General features: G+C 46.7%; 1 protein-coding gene across 1 annotated transcript in view; it reads left to right on the forward strand.

The window, feature by feature from the left end:
• The first annotated feature begins 346 nt into the window (after positions 1-346).
• Positions 347-24,247, forward strand: part of RAI2 (retinoic acid induced 2) — a 182,587-nt gene continuing 158,686 nt past the window's right edge. The window contains exon 1 of the mRNA XM_078658110.1: positions 347-589. The gene's annotated coding sequence lies outside the window, so the exon portion shown is untranslated. The remainder of the gene's footprint in view (positions 590-24,247) is intronic.

Here is a 24,247-nt window from a genome sequence, read left to right on the forward strand (position 1 = left end):
AGAAGAGAGTGCCCAATCAGGAGTGTTCAAAGAATGGACTTGCATTATTTACTTGGTGGAATCATAACAGAAAATAAAAGATTAGACAGGCAGATGAAGGGGCAGTGGGGAAGAGAAGAGTGCGAAAAAATGTGCCTTTAAGAAAGAAAGGAACAGAAATAAGGGGAGAGTGAGAAATAACAGAGAGAGGGCGGACGAAGAAAAGCGAGAGGGAGGGCGACGAGAGAGAGACGTGAAGAGAGAGGCACTTCGCAGACAGCAGGCGAGCGGCGGAGGGCGAGGGGGCGGGAGCGGGGGAGGCGGCGGACAGCTGCTGCGGCGGCGGAGGTCCCCGGCACATCCCTCCAGTTCCTGGTTACATCTCTGGCAGGAGCGGCCGAGGCGGGCGGGCGGCCCCGGGCACAGGTGTACAGAGAGGCGGGCAGGCGCCGCCCTCCGCCGGAGGGCCTCGTGCTGCACGGAGCGGCCTCGCGGGCACAGAGAGGATGAGGCGGCCCAGGCCCTGCGCGCGCCGCCCGCAGCCCAGGGGGGACTGACGGCCGCGTATGGAGCCCCGCTAGGAAGCGGCGCCCCTCCGAAGCACGGCGAGGTAAGACAAGGACACGGGTGGGGGCCAGGCCTGCTGAGGGAGGGGGCCAGTCCTGAGCACCCCCGGCGGCTGCGAGGGCCCCGCGGGTGCGAGAGCCTCCCTGCGCACTGAGGGCCCTAGCTGTGGTGAGGAGCGGGGGTGTCAGGGCAGCGAACCCCTTTCTTTGCACTGTGTGGGGCCGGGAATATTTGATTCACTCGGTTCTCGGGGTTACCCAGACTCCCCCTCTTGCACGTTCGCATTAAACCTTGAAATGTCACATATGCAAAATAAACAAATGCCCGGATATTATCCGTGTAGAGCGCATGCTCCTTCGCTGACAGCTAGCGGTGCTCAGGACCCCAGGGCGCGCTGAATCCTGGACCGGCCTCGGGGACAGATCCTTTCCTCGTGAAAACGCGATTACATCCAGATCTTTCCTTAATCCGATTGCCGGCCCTCCCACCTCGGTTTTCTCCTTTATGTTTGGGAGGTTTGTTTGCACGTTGCCTTTGCAATTTGCACACACTACTTCACTTGAAGGCGCGTGCAACCTCTGAATAAACCCGTTCAAGGCAGACCTTACTCTGCTGTTAGAAAAAAGGGGCACAGATGGGCACAGGCGGGCACCAGACGGGTGTGTTGGATGGCACCGGGCTTTGTTTAATCATGCAGGCGTTAAAGGGTTAAAAGACGCGCAGTTGCGATAGCACAGGTCACGTATGTGGCCGCATTTCTGGTCATTCTTCACCCTATAAGATTATGATAACGCTTTAATATAATATTTTATATACAATAGCACACTTCAATTATGATATAATGCGATTTTAGGTGATATAGTGTAGGCTGATATAGTATGACGATTCAGTATAGTATAAAGCGAAGAATACAATACTTTAGAATATTTCCGTTCCCCACGTGCCATGTCAAAAGCCTGGCATTTCTTGCCCACATCGATGCCATGTCTGTCACAGCCTTCTGGGAAGCCGAACCTTTTGTTTCCCCGCCACAGAATGAGATCTGCATATTCAGTGGAATGCAGTCACATCACAGTTGCTGTTTTGGGGTGAGACGTGTTGCCAAACAGCTGCGGCTTTGTCTTGCAGTCCCAGAGGCCCCACGGGAGCGGGCCATTTTTCGGGTTGTGTTTTTTGGACACGCATGGGATACGCTGTGTAAAGGAGGGAGCTGAGGAGCGGCACGTACACGCGCAAAAATAAACAACATGGAGTGTAGGGGGTTTGGGAGTAGAGTGGGGGGTCGGTGAAAGTGGTACTGGGTAATTGACATTGAGGGGGGTGCTTATAATGCAGGCTTTGAAGGGGCCAAACGCTAACCAACAATAGCAAAATGTGAGCCATCTCTAGCAGCTATGAAGTACTTATGGGTCTGGGGGCGCAGTAGCAGCTTCGCTTTAGCACCCCACCCCCCAAGAGAGCACCTGAACAAAATATAGGATGCTTGTGTCGCCATTACAGAATACATCATTCTGGTGGCTAAATTACATAAATTCGTTTATGATGAGTAATACAAACACACAAGTCTGAAAGCAGCGCCGCGAGGCAAGTAGTGTATGTTAGTAAGCGCTATCTAAAGCAGAAGCCATTTATCTTTTCAAACGTAGACTCTCATGTGACAACCCAGGGCTGTACAGAAATGACGAGGCCGCCAGAGCTAATGACGCGTGTCCGCCCAAGATATGAAATGCCGTACTATTTAGAATAAAGCATGATGAATTGGGGGGGGGGGGGGGGTCTGGGACCCCACTATCTGAGATTGTGGCAGCCCACCTAGTCGCCACTCCGCCCCAAAGCCTGCTTCATGATGTTAGTAAGTCCTAGTGTAGATAGGATGTGGCTACTAGCCGGGAATCTGTGTGCTCGGCCATGCTGAAGTGAGGAGTCGGTTTGTCACGAGGTTAGTTACTCTCGAAGTATTATTGTGAGGGTTCTGGGGATATGCATGTAAAAGTGCTTTGTCACGAGCTAGGCTATGCCTGGAGTGTAGAGCAGCCATTTGGTCTGGGGCGGATTGCATGCACTGATGCATCGACATAGCTTTCACAAATTGATTGTTGGAGCACGTGCAACCTTTCAGGGGCATTTGCATTGCCTGAAAAGGCAACATTTGCAGGAACAAACATTCTTTAAAAACGACATTTTGCATCAGCAAATAAATCCAAACGTCGTTGGAGAATTGTACCGGGGCCAGCCCAATTTATATTGCACTTATAAATGTAAGTGCAAACTTGGATTAGCTCCATAGCTAAATTCTTCTGTATTATTTTCCCGATAGATGACCGCAATTTACAACTGAACACCGAGCACCCTTAAGTGTTCTTTCATCTACGGAACTACCTGGTCTATTCCAGGCCCTTTGTACACAGAAAAAACACACGTGATATCCGCTAATGCCATCGGGCACAACATATAAAATGCACAGTATGTACTCTGAGACTGGTTTGTTACTGATTATGTCATTGGCTTGCGCCAATAGGGTCCCACAGTGCTTGAAATGGAAATATGGAGGTACACCTTGTCCCAGTGTACCCTTTTGCTGCTCAGAAGTGGCGGTGCGCTCCCATTAAAAGCATCGGAGCAATGCCAAGAAGTGCCCGTTCTATCTAACCTTCACAAATTAAAGCAGTGGAGTACCTGATGGGTTCAACCTGTTTAAAGTACTGGGAGCCACAAGAATTACGAAACTGGGGAGGACCAAACTATGCAGCAGGGTTGACTAAATTATGCAGCAAGAAAATGGAAAATATATGGCCCATGTTTGTGGCAGTATTACTTCATTAACATATTTCCGTGTTTTTAGTAATGCATTTTGATCCCCGAGGGCTAGAAACAATGTTTGTTAAAGTCTGCAGATTATGCAGCAGATGATGGATTATGTGGCAGATCCATAATGATGGGAAACATGCTGTCCCTCAGAATCACACAATTCCAGTGGCCCTGCCCACAGTGTGCTTGCATGTTTCGGAAATATCTTGATCTTCCCTTCCGGGCAACGTGAGCGTCTAAGAAGAAACGGTGTAGTTTCGGGTGGCTGGATGTTTGGATGCTAGAGCGCAAGTATAGATGCATGGCTGATTGGGTGCGTTGATGGATGGATGCACTGATGAATGGCTGGTTGGGTGCATGAATGGATGATTGAGTTAGGAATGGAGCGATCGGTGCTGGCGAGTTTACGCGGAGAAACAGGAACGTAGATATATAGAGGCCTAAATAATAATAAAACAAGATATTATATTCCCTTGGTCAGAATTGGATGAATTGTTTATATTACAGTTTTTGATAGTATATCTAAATGATGCAATGTTGGTATTGTAAATGTGTTTGGCGCTTTATGCAAACCGATAGTGATGATTTAAAAAAAAATAGGCATGGTGGTGTGCGGAGGGACACAAGGCAGCCTGTGTCAGTGGAGGACATATAACCGATTATAGGTAATAATGGAAATTGAGGGGAGGGGCGAGCAAGTCCCAGCCTCGCACCCCCTCCCCATCTAAACCCAAGACACAAAACCATGCATTTCTGTGCCCTGAATGGAGGGGAGGCTGCCAGGGCCCGCGGGCAGACATTTCCAATTGCATTTGGAGCGCGGTTGTGTGGCGCTTCTGGCCCGCGCACCGACACTGCCGCTCTTCACAGAGGGAGCGTCGGTTTTTGGAGGCAGGATGAAAGCGGGGCTCGGGGGGATAGGAGGCCGTGACTCCAGTGCGCAGGAAGCGGGCCAGGCAGAGAGAGGCAGACGGCTCCGCCTAATGAGATCCGGGCCGGCTGCCCTCGTGACCGCAAGTGCGACCGGCAATGGCTGCCGGGACGGGCGCCGCGGCGCGAGGGTTCCATCCGGAGGCGACACTGAAGATACAATAGAAGTACAGATGTACTTTAACACACAGAGGACGCTGCACAAACACCCACCTGCGTGCTGGGGGAGCCAACTCACGTGTACGTGGAAGGGAGTGCGCGCGCGCTCACGCGCCGCACGCACAATCACACCCACACAAACCCACACAAACTATAGACACTCAGACGCGTGCACATACATTACACCCTTGCACAAAATACGAAATACCACAGGCATTTAAATATGTACATATAAACATGATTTATAAACCCGGCTGTCTATGTGCGTGTCTGTTTATGCATCTGTATGCCTGTATCTGTATATGCATGTATGTATCTGTGTATCTATAATTCTATCTATGTATTTACCTGTCAATTTATTTACGCCGGTGTGTCTATGAATCTATATGCCTATCTAACTGTGTGTATATGCATGCATTTATCTGTCTTTTTGTGTAGTTATATAGCAGTAATTCCGTGCATGTTTGTACCTGTCAATGTATATACGTCTGTGTGTCTTTCTATTAATGTGTCTGTCCGTTTCTGTCTGTGTGTTAAGGTATATGTCTCCCTCTGTGTGTGCGTGTAGCTGTCTAACTATCTGTCAACGTTTGTATGTATTTGTGTGTTGATTTATATGTTTGTGTGGCTCCTCTGCACATATGTTTCTGCATTTATGTGTCTGTATGTATGTGTGGATTTGTGGGCCTATCTAGGTTTGTGTGTCTATACATAAATATATTTGGCTACCTGTATATGCATCTGGCAATCTGAATAATGTACCTGTATGTCTTATATACTTCTATCTCTAAGTCTGCCATAGGATTTACGCATGTTTGTGCCTGCCACCGTCAATATACCTGTCTATGGGCCTGCCTGTGCTGTTCTAGTGAAGCAGCATGGTTGTTTGCTTATCTGTTTGTGTGTGTCTGCCTGTGTACCTGTTTGTTCTGCCAGCTTTAGAAGATCTTTGTTCACCCGGCCGTCTTGTGCATGAACGTCCTGGTGTGTGTATTGCAGTCACCCTCAGTGCACCCCCATCTATTGCTGGTTAACTAGTTCTTCGCCGTGACCATGCTGCCTGCAAAGCGTTCTCATACAACCTGATTCTGTTTGGTATATAATATGCGGAAGTGGGGGGCTGTGTGCCACCTGCTGAAGCACTGCCCCCGTTCGCACAATTATTGATGGGGGAGGGGCATATTGCAATTGTGTCTCCTTTGCCTTCTCGTCCCCCATCGCGGCACCCTTAATTGCTGAGGTTTGCTGATCTTCGGTTCTCTATAAACGCGGGCCTTTGAATATTTGAGAACACTTATTTACAGAGTTTTTTATAATCTGCTGTTTGTTCTGTTGTAAGAATTGTCTGTGTGTACGTACCCACGTGGGTGGCTAACTGTGCATGTGTGCGCGCGCTCGCTCATTCATTTATGACTGTGTGTCTCACGCCATGTTATTTATTTAATATATATCATGTCATGTAATTGTGTATATTCTTGGGGGAGTCATCCACTTACCTGCTGACGCTGCCACAGACCGGACCTTTTCTTCTGGCCGCAGGGGCACCTGGAAACAAGCCGCCACCGCCGAGAGTCATCTTCTCAACAGCTTGCACGCGTCGCCGCTCCGGGACTTCAATTCCCGGCAGCCTATGCGGCGGCGCGCTTCACAGTGACGCGAGGGCGCCAGGAGGCGCACAAAAGCGCCGCTGACACCGGCGGAGCTGGGGAGTCATCCACTTACCTGCTGACGCTGCCACAGACCGGACCTTTTCTTCTGGCCGCAGGGGCACCTGGAAACAAGCCGCCACCGCCGAGAGTCATCTTCTCAACAGCTTGCACGCGTCGCCGCTCCGGGACTTCAATTCCCGGCAGCCTACGCGGCGGCGCGCTTCACAGTGACGCGAGGGTGCCAGGAGGCGCACAAAAGCGCCGCTGACACCCGCTTCGCGGGACGCGAGCGGGACGCCCGGACAAAGGGCGGGCCGTCTGAGGCCGTCCGAGGTTGGACAAGGTTGGGTTGGGCCAGGTCCCTTTATTGGTGGTGCTGTTAAACGCTGTGTCAATTTTTCTTGCAATTTGGTGATTCTTATAAGTGTATATTGTAGAAGTTGTGCGCATATATAAACATGCCGCCTAAAAAGTTAGTTACTCCTAGTAACTCTATTGAGAATTATCTTGTACAGGTTGTTGAAAGAATCAACAGTGATAGGAGATCTTCTCTGGGAATAGATCTAACCACCCAACCCTCTCTCACTGATATTGATTTAGATGATCCTTTCGGCCTTCAGATTAACAGTTGCTCTAATGGCGAAATGCTTGATCCTGCTCCTGATACCAGTATTATTCAGCCCAGTGGTATTGTTGCTGGAATTGTAGACCGCAGCATTAATGAAGCACTGGTAGAGATAACTAATACTAGTGAACCCTTAATCTCCCCTTCAGCTCCCACTTTAGTTTCGGGGAAACGGGAGGGTTTAAGGTCAGCTAAGAACAGAGTAGCAAACCCCCCTAGGAAACATTCAGAGGAAGAGGAGCTCGATTTGACCAATGAGGCTCCTCTTACACTTTCTAACGCCCAATTCAACAGACTGCTGGCTCTGATTGATAACAAAATCAAAGGTGTGGTTAAACCTCTGGTCAGCAAAATAGATAAGTTAACATCCGAGGTTAGCCGATTAGAAGGTCTATTAAAAGAAACTGTGGGTGAGATAGATAAAATCCCAGAAAACGTTTCTACCAGGATTGAGGCCATCCTAAGTAAACCAGACATAATTGATGGCAGTGGATTAATTCTACCTACCTCTGTCTCAAATCCTCAGTTGGTACCCAGGAGTGTTCCGGCTGGTGATGCTTCTAACGTCTTTATCCCAGTTCCTGATACTGACGACCAAGCTGTGGTAAAAGGATCATTCGAGCTTGTAGTTGAAGCTTCCCCACTAGTACTTGTTCTTGCCAACGTTCCACCATTGGCCCAAGATGAGAGGGAAACAACATCTTCCTTAATTAATAAATCCCTATCTTGGTTGACCAATAATATGGTTATTTCCCCCTGGGGTAAGCAGCAACTTTCAGAAGAGCTTGTTAAAGCAAGAAGGGTACAGTGGATTGGGGACAGAGCGAAAAAGTTTAAGGGGGAGTGTGTTGTTCTACATTTTTCCGACCCAGGGGTTTTACCTAACATCTTGCCCAACATTTTCCCACCACAACGGAGATCAACCTCAATTGTCCCACTGACTTTGGACTTCTTTTACCCAAGAAAGGGAAGCGGTCCAAATCCTAGTATTTTAAGAACCAAATGGAACATTGTGACAAAGAGGGGGAGGAAGGATGTTGCTTCAGTGGATTGGGGATTGGGGTTGGAAAACCGCTTCTCTGCATTATCGAACTTAAATGCTTGTGATTGACAACCACCTAGCTGTAATTCCTTGTTTTTGTCTGTTTGTGATGGAGGTATCACTGATAGGGTTGGCAATGTTACTAAAGATTGTACTCGGGGGAATTCCGTTGAGGATTTAGTAGCACCCCCCAATGAAAATAACAGTGTGCAGAACTCTGGTGGTAGGGAGAGTCATGAGATTACCATAAACCCTTGTTCTCTTACGACATCCAACTCAGGGAAGCTCTTGTCCTGGAACGTGGCTGGACTACGTTCCAGGATGGATTGTGCTGACTGGCTTGGATTCATTAACAAATATGATCTATGTATCTTTCAAGAGACTTGGGCGTGTGACCCTATTTTCGCTCTGGGGTATATACATTTTCATGTTCCTGCTACTAAGGGCCTTAAAGGGCGGCCGATGGGGGGTCTTACTATATGGATCAGGCAGTCTCTAAAAACTTGTAAAATGTGTGGAGCTTGACCATAAAGACATTCAGCTTATCAGATTAACCAGTGATTTATCCATCACCATAGATATTTATAATATCTATGTTAGAGGTGGCAGTAAAGGTAAATCAGAGGTTCTTTTGAGTCTTTTTAATTTTCTTGAGACTCATTCTGCAGGTAAAAACATTCTAATTGCAGGCGATTTAAATCGCACATTCGAACCCCTTATCACTGGTGACTCTCCTCTTGGAGCAGAGGAAGATAAGCTCTGGAACATCCCCACATTAGAATCTCCGCCAATAACTCGCTGGACGTCTGACATATTAGGCTTGAACGCAATGTGTTTGGAGCACGGGCTTCGAGCCCTGAATGGTCGAACTAAATCAGACCGTGTTCCTGCCATGACTTTCAATAACGGGCGTAATAAAAGTCGAATCGACTATGTCATTTGTAGTATGACACTATGGTCATCTCTCAATGACATGGTAGTATTAGCCAGGCCAGAAAGCGATCACGATCCTCTATGTGTTTCGCACAAATGGTGGACATTTAATGAAATTGCCCTAAACCCTTGTGATGAACTTGTGCCCCCAATGATTCTTCCATCCAACAATATGCGTAGGTTAAGGTGGGCAGGTGTCAAGGCAGATCAGCAGATCCTTGTAAAAATAAGTGCAGCGGCAGACAAGGCCATCATGGCATTGGAGAATGTAGACGGGTGTTCCCAGGGCAATGAGGACATTACTAATGCACATACGACTCTCTTTAAGGAAGTTAAAGGCTTCTTCTTGAAACCTGCGAACAACAAGAGGGTCTGCCCATACAAATCAGCAAAATGGTATAATCCAGCCTGTAGGATGGCAAGATTAAACCTAGGAGCTGCAATTAAAAGTAATAATTTGGATGGGATTCGTTCTGCTAGGAAGCACTACAAAAATTGTATTGTAAGGGCTAAAAGAGAATGGGACGAAGATCACTGGCAGAAGCTAAAGTGTGCAAGCGACCGTAAACATTCTAGACTTTTTTGGCATATTGTCAAATGGGGTCATGATAGGCCTCCAGAAGCTCCCAATAACAACGTCTCCCATGATGCGTGGGTTAAATTTTTCAGTGAGCAGTACTCCTCCAGGGACCAATTTTTTAATAGCTTAAGCCTAACTTACCTGTATGCAGATGATGACATCTTTGTGCAGAGTGAAGTACTGTCTGCCCTGAAATCAGTTCACCCTGGCCGAGCCCCGGGTATAGACGGAGTCCCTGCGGATGTCTTTTTAAATGACACCGACAGGTGGAGTAAATACATCTGCCTTTTATTGAATCATATTGCCAGGGGCGCAGAAATCCCGGTATCATGGCGTGGTGCTGTTATTATCCCAGTATATAAAAAGGGAGATCGTGCCCAACCTTGTAATTACCGCCCAATTAGCTTAATTGACACGGTTCAAAAAGTTGTTGGGCGTGTAATTATTAACAACTTGTTAGATTGGGCTGAGGAGCAGAATGTTTTATCTCCTTTCCAGGCTGGGTTTCGCAGAGCAACTAGCACTGTGGACCAGGTCTTCCGTTTTCAATTGATACAATGGAGGACCGTGGTTCTGGGAGGTTGCAGCCTGTACGCAGCGTTTGTTGACCTACGGGCTGCATTCGACCTGGTGCCAAGGGCAAAATTGTGGGAGGTGCTTGCAGCTTTAGGGGTCCCAATGACTATTTTAACTTTGATTATGAGACTCCATGAGGGCACTTACGCTAAAATCCAATGGGGTGGCTATGGCAACGATACCATTGATTTTCCAGTCGCCAGAGGAGTTCGACAGGGTTGCTCAATGGCACCAACACTCTTCACTCTTTTTATCAATGGAATTGTTGCCCGCATGCAATCCCAGTCTGTGGATGCTCCTTCCCTTGCAGGTGCAAAAGTTCCTATTTTAATGTTTGCAGACGACACCCTAATTTTATCAAAATCCCCTAGCGGTCTCCAAAAGGCATTGGTAATTTTTGATAAATTTTGTAGCGATCATGGCTTGGAGGTAAACGCAGATAAAACAAAACTCATGGCTTTTAATCCTTGTAGAAATTTTAAATCTAAAATAACCATGAGTGGGCGTTGCCTCGAAGTAGTAAATTCTTTTACCTACCTGGGGATTCATATTTCAAACGACAACAGATGGAACCAACATATAAACATCGCAGTCTTAAGACATAAACAACTGGCTGGTACCATCATTAAGGAGCATTTTAAATCTTTGACTAAACCAATCAAACCTCCTTTGATCATATATGAGGCAAAGGCCATAGGGTCAGCTTTGTACGGGGCTGAGATGTGGGGACAAGAAAATCTTCAGGACCTACAGGTCTCAGAAAATAATTTCCTTCGGAAATTAACAGGAACCCCACAGAGTAGTCCCCTTTTGCCTCTTAGATATGATCTCGGTAGGAAAGAAATATCGGTAATGTGCAAACTTCGTCCAATATTATATTGGCGTAGAATCTGGACCACCCCTGAGTTGTCACAATATGCAGCAGGGTTTGCTGATGTCATCAAAGCAGACCGATTTCATAAAATTAGATGGTTCAGGTCTTTAAAAGCAGCATTAGGTGAACTAGGGTTAACTGAACTGTGGTCCGACCCAACTGGGTCGTCCTTCCCATCTAAGACATTTATAAAAAATCTTTTCTGGGAACAGGTAGAAAACAGGAGTCTTCTTAGTAACAACCATGGGTCTATGACGGTTATTTTTCTTGAAGCAAAGCTTTTTCCCATGTACGAAATCTATTGGGATCTAATAACGAAACCCATGGACAGGAAACTGTTTTTTCAAATGAGGGCTGGCTCTCTACCTCTATGTAATTTAACTGCAAAATGGAGAGATGGATGCCCAGCTATATGCCCAGTCTGCGGGGAAGGAAAGGAAACGTTGGGTCACTTTCTGTTCTCTTGCTATGCATATTCTGTTCCCAGACGTGTTTGGTTGGCTCCTATGTCTAGAAATCTGGGTACTAAAAGCAGCATGGTAGCTCTACGCATAATAAAAACTACCTCCTTAAATTGGATTACAATAGCGACCGCAAAGTTTCTGGGGTGGGCGTGGGTAATTAGGCAGAGATTGCTAGTAGGGTAACTACTCTCTGGTTAGTTGAACAGAGATTGCTAGATTATCTACTCTCTGTTCCCCATGCGAGGTGTCTTATCTGTTTTAATCTGTTTTTATTACATGAACTTTGCACTTTTGGTCTATATATACTGGATGAAATGAATTTTAACTGTCTTTTTAATATGTACTGTGCTTAAGTCATATTCGATTCTGTAATTTAATTGTATTTTTATTATGTGTTTGTTTGTTTGCTTTTATGAGTAATACTCGAATAAAGCACTTTTGAATTGTATATTCTTGTCGTGGTTGGAAGAGAAACACGTTATAGCTAGGGCTCTCGGTTTAATTTTTTTACGTATCTTTATGTATTTATCAATACTTATTTTGTTATAATCTTATTGCTATATATACATATGTAATTAGGAGTTCTGTGAAAAAAGGAAGTTGTAACTAGTATATTTCCACATTTCTGTCACAGATAAATGTACACTTACATGTAGATGCCTGCCAGAATCTAGCATATCCACCACTCGAATTACTTTCTTATATTCACTATACTAATTCACCACTAATCCCTAATGGATTCCAAAGTAGCGTGCTACTTGCCGAAAAAGCACTCCAACACCCCATCAGCGGTAGAAAGTGCTATATAAATGTAAACCCTTTTCCCTCTTCCGTCCCTCCACTATCCTTCTGAATCCAAATAACTGACTAACATATCCATTACTCAAATCACTTTCATATTGTACTATACTAATTCACCACTAATCCTTTATGAGTTCAGGAGTAGTGTGCTACTTCCCCAAAAAGAGCTTTGACGCCTTGTCAGGGGTAGTAAGCGCTATATAAATACAATTACAATACAATACAATTACAACATATTGCCTGGTAGTCATGAGTGAAAGAATGAACAGTCACTGAATAGCAGACCTACTTCCTCTATTTTTCAGTTTCTAAAAATAATTGTAGACCGGAAACCCATTTGCCTCTTTGTGTGAAAATCAATAAAAATGGAAGCATAAGGCCAGGATTCAGAGTTTATTGGAATCAAGGTTCTAGTTATTGTACCCGATAAATAACAATACTGTGGGGTTCGTTGTTTATTTAGGGCGGTAAAATAACACCTATCACAAGTTTTTGGGGAACAACGTGCATATTTTGGAGGTTACTGCACCAGAATCCTTGTGGTACAGTAACTAGTACCACAATATACTGATCTGATAGATTCTGACACGTTTGTCCCATCAAAATTTAACAAAGGGTGAGATATTTAAAACATCCAGGAATTACCGGCTGTGGTAAATCCGCTCAACTCATCATTCCAACCCCTGTGCAAACAGGAGTTTGCACAGGGGGTTGAAAAATTTGGACCAACTTGTAATCAGGGCCTCAGAGCCTTATTTGCAAAGCAGCTATGGTACCAACACTCCTCCAAAACACATCATTTTATTGCCCAATCAATCAATCAGGGAAGTTTTAAGCACACTACTCACCGGTGAGGGTCTCAAGGTGCTGGGTTTGGGGGAGCAGCTCCGTTCTGTCGAAGAGCCAGGTCTTGAGGGTCTTCCTGAAGGTATGTAGGGTGGGGGCGCTTCTGATGTTGATCGGCAGATTGTTCCAGGTCTTGGCCGTGATGTAGGAGAAGGTTCTTCCACCAGTTCTTTCTCTGCGGATGCGTGGGGTTCGACAAGGGCAAGGTCAGCGGATCGGAGGTTCCTCTTGGGTACGTGGAAGGAGATTCTGTAGTTGAGGTATTGGGGTCCGGTGTTGTACAGGCATTTGTAAGCGTGGGTGTGTATTTTGAAAGTTACTCTTTTCTCGACGAGCAGCCAGTGGAGGTTATGCGGGTGCTGGGTGATGTGTTTGTGTCGAGGGATGCCGAGGACGAGTCTGGCTGCGGTGTTCTGTATGGTCTGGAGTTTGCAGAGCCAGTGGAGGTTACGCAGGTGCTGGGTGATGTGTTTGTGTCGATGGATGCAGAGGACGAGTCTGGCTACAGTGTTCTGTATGGTCTGGAGTTTGCAGAGCAGAGACTTGTTGATCACGCCATACAGGGCGTTTTCATAGCCCAGTCTCCCGGGTATGAGTGTGTGGGTGACGGTCTTTTTTGATTTGGGGGGAATCCATTTGAATGTCTTTCAAAGGATGCAGAGGGAGTTGACGCAGGTGGAGGTGACAGCGTTGACCTGTTGGGTCATGGAGAGGGAGGAGTCGAATGCGATGCAGAGGTTTCGGGTGTGGTCCGTGGTGGTGGGGGAGCTGCCGAGGGTGGTGAGCCACCAGGAGTTGTCCCATGCAGACGGGGAGGGTCTGAGGACAAGGACCTCTATCTTCTCCGAGTTGAGTTTCAGGCAGCTGCAGCTCATCCAGGATGCAACATTTTTCATTCCTTCCTGGAAGTTGAGTCTGGTGGTGACGGGGTCCTTTTGTGAGAGAGAGAGAATGATCTGGGTATCGTCGGCTTAGGATACTATGCTGAGTCTATGCTGTCTGACGATGGAGCAGAGGGGGGCCATGTAGAGGTTCAAGAGCATGGGGCTGAGCGATGATCCTTCGGGTACTCCGCAGTGGATTTCCGTGGGTTCGGAGAGGAAGGGTGAAAGTCTGATTCTTTGGGTTCTGCCGGCAAGGAAGGAGCGGAGCCAGTCGAGGTCGGTTCCCTGTATGCCAGCTTTGTGGAGTCTGGCGGTGCGTGTGCTGTGGGAGACGTTGTCGAAGGCTGCAGAGAGGTCGAGCAGGGTCAAGGCTACGTTGTGTCCTTGGTCGAGGAGGGTGGGGATGTCGTCGGTGGTGGCGAGTAGAGCAGTCTCACTGCTTCGGTTGCTACGGAATCCGGATGGGGAAGGGTTAAGGATGGAGTTTTCTTCAATGAATTTCGTTACTTGGATGTTGATGGTCTTCTCTGTGACATTTGCCGTGAAGGGGAGGAGGGAGATGGGTCGGTAGTTCTTGAGATCCGTGGGATCTGCAGAGGGCTTCTTGAATAGGGGTCTGACTTCTGCGTGTTTCCAGTCGTCGGGAACGATACCGGTTTCAAAGGTGGCGTTGATGGTGTGTTGTTCTGGGGTGATGGCGGCGGAGGCTCTGTGGAAAATGTGGGGGGGGGCAGGGGTCTGTGGGGGCTCCTGCGTGGATGCTTTTCATAGTCGATGCAGTGTCTTCGGTGGTGACTGGGGTCCAGGAGGAGATGGTGTTCTGACTGGCGTTGCGGAAGGATGAAGCGGGTTAAGAGTCAGGTGTCTGGTCATTGAAGTTGTCGTAGAGGCCTTTGATCTTCAGATGGAAGTAAGAGCCAAGCTTGTAGCTGAGGTCCTGGGAGGGGGTGATGTCCATGGTTTCACTGGGGGGTTTGATAAATTCCTGGATGATGCTGAAGAATTCCTTGGATTTTGCGAGGATCTTGTTCTGGATGAAGGCCGTTTTGGTGAATCTGATGTGTTGGTGGTATTCTGTCATAGCGTTCTTGTAGGTGGTTTGGTCCTCTGAGGATTTGCTGTTTCTCCAGTTCTTCTCGATACATCTGCAGGTGCGTCTGGATACTTGGAGGTCGGCGGTGACCCAGGCGGCCTTCCTAGGGCGCTGTCTCTTGGGGTTACGTAGGGGGTGCAAGCTTTTCTGCGCAGTTGGAGATCCATCTGTGGAGTTCTTTGGCTGCGAGGTTGGCGTTGGTCGAGGTGGCGGGAGCATCGCAGTTGAGGGTGGAGTTGAGCAGCTCCTCAGTGATCTTGCTCCAGTTTCTTCGTGGAGGGCGGTGTGCAGGTTTGTGCTTCATGGGATTGTCGACGTGGAAGAATACGCATTGGTGGTCCGTCCATGGGGGTTGCGTGGTGTGGCTGAAGTGGATGTTGTTACGTCCTGCGAAGATGGGGTCGAGGGTGTATTCTGCCTCGTGGGTGGGGGTGGTGACGAGTTGTTTCAGTCCGAGGATGTCCAGCAGGGTGGCGGAGTTGGGGTCGCTGAGGTTGTTGAGGTGGAAGTTGAGGTCTCCGATGAGTATGTAGTCCATGGAGGCGATGGCGTGGGGTGCGATTAGGTCGGCGATGGTGGTGGTGAACGCAGATCGAGGTCCAGGAGGTCTGTAGGCGAGGGTAGCCCTTAGGGCCATTCTGGGGCTGGTCTGGATCTGGAAATGGAGGTGTACGGTGGTGGGCGGGCTGTTGCTTGAACTGGAGGTCGTGAGTTGGAGGGTGCTCTTGTGTGCAATGGCAAGTCCTCCTCCTGGGCGGTTGGGGCGGTCCTTCCTCTGGATCTTGTATCCGTGGGGGATGGCGGTGGCCATGTCAGAGGCCCAGGTGGAGTTGGTCCAAGTTTCTGTGAAGAAGGAGACATCTGGCGAGAGGGTGTCGAGGAGGTCCCAGATCTCTACCGCGTGTCTGTGCAGGGATCGTACGTTGAGGAGGATGCATCTCAGGGCTTCAAAGGTGTTGGCTTTCGGCATGAGGGCGGGGGCCATGGGGGTGTGGGCGTTGGTAAAGGTCTGGCGACAGTGATGACAGGAGAACTGTCCGTGGGTGGTGTTAGGCGTGGACAGCTGGCAGTTGTTGTTCCTCCCAGGGTTGAGTGCGAGGAGGGCAGCTGAATCTTAGCTGTGTGGTCTGAGATCCAGGGTCCCTGGCGCTGGTCTTGGTCGGGTCGTGGACGGGCGCAGACGGGCTTGCCATTAAATAGGTAAGGGGGTAGGGAAGCGCAGCTGGGAGGCAGGAGAGGGAACTGGCAGGGAGGACGGACAGCCGCGCCGGGAAAGGAAATTGGCACGGGGACACAAGAGTCCGAAAACAGAACAAGGCACAATAACACAAAAAAATGGAACAGAACCAGACAAGAGAAACAGAACAAGACACAATAACCAGATACAGAGCACTGAGAAGACAACAGAAGAAAACTGGCACAAATACAGAACCGCCTTGAACACCTACCAGGTAGAAGTGAGCGGTGTCAGCGGCACAGACAGTGGAGCTGCTGGGGAGAGGTCAGAGGTCGTGCTTACCCTGCTCATTGCTAAGATGAAGTAATTTTAGGTATATTTTTTCCATTTAATCAAGTTCATAGTCTGTCTCTCACTATTGCAGTGCTTTAGAATTAAATGCAGGCACCCGTCTTTCTGTTTGTGGTGCCTGAAAACAAATATTCACTTCCAGATGGGAGCTGAACTTAGTGAAACTAGAAATCATTGATTGCCTGTATTTGTATTTTTGTCCACTGGCATTTGTCTGTGTTTGATTTTGACCTTGGCATGGGTAGGGGTCAACAAATACATAGGTTAGTATTTGGACATCGTGTGAATTGTGCAGATTTTTGTATATAGCCTCATCAGAAGGGACATGCATGCAAGGGCACGCAGGAGATCAGATTTTTAAATCCCTTGCAATCCATTAGAGGCAGCCTCAGCTGCAGCTGTGACCCTTGATATTTTGTTCTGGAAAGATCAGGCTCATCATAGATGAATGTGAGGTAGCTTAGAAGCACGGGGAGTGTGTGAATACTGCATGTTATTGGTAGGCCGCAGAGTACGGAAGCCAATGCCAAAGGCCTCCCTCTTACAGACATGTAACAAAGGCTCCTGCAGCTCCAGCAATGTAAGGCTTCCCTCAAAAGTCGCACCATTATCCAATCCTGGGCAGGAACCTGGAGCTCCTGATGACATGGATTCATTTGATAACCTTAGTCAGGAGACACACCTCTGGCTATTGCCTTTGTCGGCGACAGCCAGGTCAGTGAAATTTGATGATCCATTCTTCAAATTTTGCTGTACGTACCTGCCATCTTGTTTGCAAGCAGTGGCGTAGCAAGACCTGTGGCCACCCTTGGTGGTCCCTGCTTTTGCCGCCAAGTGGGCTGCAGGTAAGAGTGGGGGTGGGGTGCTGGCTTTGGCGCCTCGTGGGGCGCTGGTAAAAGCGAGGGGGGGGGGGTTGCTGTTGATCCCTGCTATGGCGCACTGTGACAGTTGCAGGTAGGAGCGGTGATGGGGAGGGCAATCGCCTACCCCAAAACTCTTGCCGCCTGGGGCAATCCACCCCTCGCCCTTGCTACTCCACTGTTTGCAAGCAAATTATCCACGCTGAAACATCTTAGCAATGGTGGGCAGAATCAGCTCTTGACAGGGCTTTAAGTGGGCCGGTTCTCAGACCCAGTAGTAGTTAAAAACGGACTTTGAAATGGGTCCCTGTCGGGCCTTGTATTCATGTCCTTCAGTGGCAAAAACAATTATCTATTTCTGAGAAATGAATGTAAAAAACGTTACATTAATCCACTTCAGTACTTTTAATTCCTCTTAATATTTCTTGCATTCCTTAAGAGTGTTAGCACTTCCAGGATTTTGTGTTTCACTCAAAATAGATTTTTACGTTTAAGGCATGACCGGGCCGCTACTAAAGACCCCTCACTTTTTTCAACCGACCTAAAGCCTTGGCTCTTGGCATGGCCTAGGGTTTTATGAAGGGATGGCATGGATTGGTGTGTGTGTCTGTGTTTCTGCATGTGTGTGTTCGAGCGTTCATAGCCTGACATGTGTAACAGATCTTTTACTTAAAAGGAGCCTTGTTTTCTCTACTTCCTGTATACTTGTGTCTTTGAGGTAGTGTTTACTTTTCCAAACTCTCTAAAACGAGGATTAAAAACAAAAAATGCAAAAAAAAGAAAGACAGAGGGTCTGATTTAGAGTTTGGAGGGGAACCGAAAATCTTCCCATGTCTGGAGGTGGCTAGACAGGTTCAATATGTGCACCCCATGAAATAGATATATATTTGGCTATTCCCCTTGCAAGCACCCCTCCCCCACCTTTTCAATGATCTGGCTTAACCCTTTCCACATAGTGGGACTGGGTGAATCAAGTAAAGGCAGGAGGTGAAGCTAGCTGTAGCCATATGTACAGCAGTCTGAGCAAGGTCGCCAGCTTACCCCTACAAGTTGCAATAGCTGCCCCTGTGGCAAGGTAAGAGCGAAAAGCGATGGTTGGTAAAAAAAAATTCCCATCACAGCCTCATTTGGAATATCCTCATGGATAAGTAGGTTAACAGTGACAGCTGAAGCTACTGTGGGGCACAGTACAAGGGTATTGCACCACTGGAACATCACTTTTAACAACGTTCCTGTAGCACAATGCCCTTCTCTTTATTTCTAAAATGGCGTTAAGCCACTTTTTTGTTGCTTAATGCTGCTTTACAAATATGGACACCTTCCTGCACATAAATAATCATTCCCTGCAAAGCAGGCACCCTTGCCCTATGGTGCAAGAGTGCCTGCGTTGGTGCTAGGCAGCTAATTTTAGCACCAGCGCTGGGTAAAACACAGGGGTGCGCCCTATTGTTGTAAATACGGCGCATCCTTGTGTTTTGGAAATGTCGGAGCACTGCGCTGCCAAATTTGGTGCAGCTCCGTGTGCCGACATTTCCTTGTACATATGCCCCTGTGGTCCTACTGCCTTCTTGGTGCTTGCTATCCTGCTGACAGGCACTGCCCAAGACCTGCTTAAATAAGTCCAACTGCCTTACCTGCTGCATGAGGACTCTGTAATACTTTTGCCCATTCAGCCCACGCCACCAACCATGATTGCTTGTTGGATTAGGATGGACTGTCAGCACTGCGGTGTCAGTGTCGGCACCAAAGATCATTGTTTCTCCTGCACTGCAAGAGATGCAAAATGTATATATGGTTGCCGACGGTGAAGGGTGCAAACAAGTAATCCACTAGAAGTGAGAGAAGAAGGATAGAGCCCCTGGGCTAGGACAAGGGAGATCCGCGAGCACTGGAGAAAGGACAGGAGAGATCAGGTGTGACAGAAGGAGCCCACAAGGACTTCCCAGATCTATGGGTTAACTTCACGAGGTTCTCTGGGGCTCTTATGTATAAATATATAGCCTTGCTACAATGAGTTTGGAATGAGGAAATTGTGGTCTACATTTGCTAAGATTTCAAGTAACGCAACCAGTGCTTAATTTGAGCCTGTGGTTTCCAAAGCTCAGCACCGGCACTTAATCATCAACACAGCGCTTTTTATGAGCACCAGTTAAGGACACATTCATTTACAAGGAGATTAAGTGATTTGCGTAGAATCATTGGATGTTGAGTCGATACCGAGACTCAAACCAACTCCGAAGTCATCCGCTCTGGCCATTACGCCACATCACGCCCCAAATTTCATTGTTGGTTCTGTTTTAGGCAGCGCTAACAGGAGAAATGGGCTGGTGCAAGCTGACTGCTGACGAGAGCCCCGGCACTTATTTTTTTTACAATTAAAGCACTAAACGCAATACATCATCTAATTTTGCTGTGCTGCATTGCGCAACAGGGTAAAAAACAGTGCAGAGACATATCTACAAAGATTGGCCTGGTTCTTGTGTCATCCCCTGAGATTGTTCACAAAGTTTGCCTTGCACGATCAACTGCCTTTTGCCATGGCACAGTCTTTGTATAAGATTTGTAGTGGAAGCATACACTTCCAGTGCGAGTTCCTATGCTTATACAATCACAGATGGGTCAGACACATTGGATGCATGCCGTAAGCGGCAGAACGCGTGATGTTTCTTTTTCTTGGGGAAATCGTTGAATTCCCCCATGTTGTGACCTGTTTCAACAAGACAGTAGTTTTTAACGCAAAATGTTTGTGTCAAAACCTATAAGTATTTGCTCTCATTTGCCACCCTCGATGCATAGCGGCACAATGTGGATATGGAACTGTGAAAAATGTTACCAGTCCAGCACAAAACCCTTCTTGTGCTGGAAAAGTTAATCATTGCTGCTGTCTTGCGTAGCGCCTTCTGAATCGTTAGTAAATCTGTGCCATCGTGCCTTATTCTGCCTTTGATAACTGTTCATGCACTTGCTGACTACTGTTAACCCATGGTTTGTGTCAAAAGGCAATGACACCAGAGGATCCAGCTCACAAAGATTTCACCAGAAACAAATCCATAGATGCAGTGAGTTACTCCGATTTACACCAACCTTTTGTTAACATATTTACAAAAAACTTGTACTTGTGCAAATCTGGTGACGACTGGAACATCTTTGAGGTGTTCTTGTGAAAAATGGAATTCTCAAAGGTTTGCTCAAGTTTATCTTGAAAGTGCTACAGGGATTCTCAAATTCGCCCCAGCGCTTGTCTTTGTGAATTTCCCGATTTGCTCCAGAGGAAAACCCTTGTGAATCAGGCCCAAAGAGCTCACATCCATACAAAGTCAGTGCTGCGCCACAGCTGTTGTAGGCAGCTGCCTTATTGCACTACCGCAAACAGCCACAAGAGGGTGCTCCATATAAACAAACAGTAGCCATAAAGGCTTTGTTTCTAGAGGAAAAGAGGCACTTACATTTCAATATATAGTTTTGCCTAGGGCTCTGAAAAAACCATGCACTGGAGCTGAATACATCTGCTTAGCCATTATATACAGGCAGCACATAGGCACAAGGCACTGAACCAGGAAAATTGGATTCACTATTCATCTTAAGAGTTTTTTGACAGTTTATAATTTAATACCCGTTTCGGGGTTAGTGAAATAAAATCATGGCAAAAACTACTTAAATTTTCTTATTGTATGGATTTCCACATCTTAATAAATGTTGGAAATGCAGCCAAGTGGGTTCGGATCCAATAGACAGGGGCGTAGCTTTTGGGCGGGGGGAGTTTGGGGTGTTACACCCCCCTAATAAATGTATTTGCGGATAAATAGCCGGGTTTAGTTGCTTTCAGTCGGGTTTTGTGAGATGTCAGTCGGATTTCACCAGTTTGCATACACTTTGATAAGAATGCACACACGCACTGTTATGAAAGTCCTAAAATATTGGTTATTTTACAAAATATTGTGTTTTCTCTCTTAGTACTCCTACCAATCCGCATTCCTCTCCCTTTCCAAAGCCCCTTTAGGCCCTCTCATGCACCCCGCTTGTCATATAATGCATTGAAACATTATGTGCAAACTGGATTGGCGGAAAATCCGAAGCTCAACCGCCCCCCCCACCCCATCCCCCCTTTTTACTGACCAAGCTACACCCCTGCCCATAGCTTAGATACATATGTAGGCTTATGTACTGTGTTAAATTAATTTAGATGAGTTTCCTAAGTCATCTGTTCTATGTCGCCAAGAATGGTTGGTGCCAAAAGCAAAAGTTCTTCAGTGCTCAGATGCTGATATATATATATATCTCGAGCCTTCACTCCCAGGCAGCGTGCTCTACAAAAAGACTGCTGAATGTGCTTCTGACTTATGGACATACACAGGAAATCTGCTATTGCTGGTTTTTGTCACTGGGACAAATGCAGACATTCTTTGACATCCATATTAATTTACACAGCGTAAATACTACCGACCTACAAGACATTGGGGGTAGGTGTGTTTTTACCTAAGAGTTTTAACCAAGCAGAACCGTTTTTTGTGACTTCCAAGAATGTAGAAGAATTTGTGGAGCACCGTCGTGTTTGTATTTCATAATCTAGAAAAGTCTGTTTCTACCAGAATAGTTGGAGCTGAGGAGGATAATTTAAACAGGGCGGCAGAAAAAAAAAACACGTACAGGGAGAAACTTGTGGGAAATGTATGTGAGTACTGCAGTGGTCGAAGTGGGGGAAAACAGTAGGGGAACTGTGGCCGGAGAATCAGAGGGCGGGAATAACCCAAGGATTGGATCAGTGGGCGGAGCCAGAGGTGTGGCCAGAATGCACAAACATCCCAATTTTTAGTATTTGTTTGGCATTTCACTGCTCAATTTAATCAACCAATGGATACACATGATTATTTAAGGTTATAATGAGTTATTGGCATTAAAATACATTCACAAAGTGGGATATGCTTCTAATCACAGAATGTCCAAAATACGATAAAATGTGGAAGCACAAGCCATTTGTCACCAAGCCATGGAGTTTCTGTCATCAGGACTTCTCCCTTTTCCCACAACAGCAGTTCAAACATGAATGGCAAAATATCCTAGTTTGCAAATATTTTCTATATAATTATGGCTCTACCCTATTTGCCTCATAATGCAAGATCTGCTGCATGATCTGACCATTTAAACGAATAAATTATTTATAGCTCAAACGTATCAAAAGTTAATAAAAAATGTGCCTTGTGTTGCTGCGGAGTGGATGGCTTATCGCAAAGGTTGACTGATCACCTTTCTCAATGCTGCATTTGTATGTTATACTGGTACTAATAAGGCAAAATCTTTCCAGAGATTGTTAGCATGTGTACACATGTCAAAATAATAAAATATCAGAAAATATACTGCATTACGCTGCAGCCTTTTTTTAATACATCATTTAGTCAACACTGCAGCATCATTTTGTCCTCCTTTGCTGCATAATGAATTCCAGTGGCCCCACAGCAAGCAGCACATGTTAAAAGTGCTTGTGAATGAAGCAGAGAGACTGGGAAGTTTGCGAACTTAGTTTGGTGTGCGTGCAAATCCTGCATTGCCAATCCCTGGTGAGTTGCAGCTACTACTGCTGAAACAAGGCCAATGGAGGTACCTATGGGTGAGGCAGACTGGCCCCAAGGGCTGTGCCAGCCTTGGCACTGGTGGTGCCCTGTGCATTAATGTTTGTTATTGCCCCCCAATGACCACCTCTGCCATGGATTCCCTCACTACCACCCTTTGACAGTGCCCCTCAAGTCTCCAGAACCATACTCTCTCTCAGATGCATTTAATTTGATTTACAGCACCACTCATACCAGTGTAGGGTGTCAGAGCACTTTACATCACACACATTACAGAGAGACAATCAATATGTGTGTAAATAACTGTATAGAAAATGTTACACAAGACTAAGGACTACAAGGTGTAGGAGTCACATGAAAACCATACTAGTAGGCTGTATAGTTTAATAGTGATTGGTCTGGAGAACCCCAAACTCAGAATTTAAAACGTAATACCATGGCTGGGGGTTCTCTTTAATCAGAATTGATTTATTTCTGTCCAAAAGAACACTTTTTGCAACATTAGGATAATCAAAGACTGGGGGGAAACATAACACTCTAATGTATACCTTGCAGTTTGTATGCAGCTCTTAGATAAAGGTTAATAGCTCACTGTTCTATGTTAGGATTTTAACTTATAAACTGCAAGTAACAAAAGGATCTCTCTGACAAAAGCAGTAGCCCACTGACCTATTTACATTATGTACACTTTGTGATCTGCATGGTACACCAGAGTCATCATGACATTTTTATTGTTGCCGAAAATTTCTGGAGGCCAGGAAGGAGGCAGCAAGCGCTTTTAAAACCTTAATATACTTGCAAACATAATGCCTCCACCCAAAGTCAGCATCTGGTGCGGTCACACAGATTGCACTACCCTAGAGCTGGCTCTTCTCAAGGGTCCTGTGACCTCAGTGACAGTCACTGTTGTTCTAGGGTGTGCTGCTTCATAGGTCTGCCCACAAGACTGGAGGTAAACTTCAGTATGGATTGTGGTGGACAAGCCTTGAAGGTTAAACCACACATGCCCCTGCTAGGGTCCACCTGCTGATGCTAAGACACCAGGGCTTCTAAGGTCTTGCAAAGCCTTCTAAGGTCTAGCATGGGATTGTGCTCTCTCAGGAGAGTGGTCTGGTGGACTGGTTATTAAGGGTGAACCTGATTCCCCAGTTCCAAATTCAGCAGCTCTGGCCATAGTGCCACATCCTCTCCCCACTGAACATCATACTGCCCCACTGAGAAAAACTCATACTGCCTTCAACTACAACTCAATTGTTGCCGGCTATAAACACCGGATGCGGCTCAATTTAAATGATGCACTAGACATGGGCAATATGTGGCCTACAAAAAAAAAGTAACAACATCCTGGAAAAAGCAAACACTCATGGGGAATGCAAAATTTAGCAAACCATGTGAAATGTAAGCTGGAACAACATGGTTATCTTACCGCTTTTACACTCACTTCACTATTCATAAATCAGTGAGTGATTTTGCCTGAAACGT

The sequence above is a fragment of the Lissotriton helveticus genome, chromosome 8 (genome assembly GCF_964261635.1).
Source record: "Lissotriton helveticus chromosome 8, aLisHel1.1, whole genome shotgun sequence".
Taxonomy (NCBI): Eukaryota; Metazoa; Chordata; class Amphibia; order Caudata; family Salamandridae; genus Lissotriton; species Lissotriton helveticus.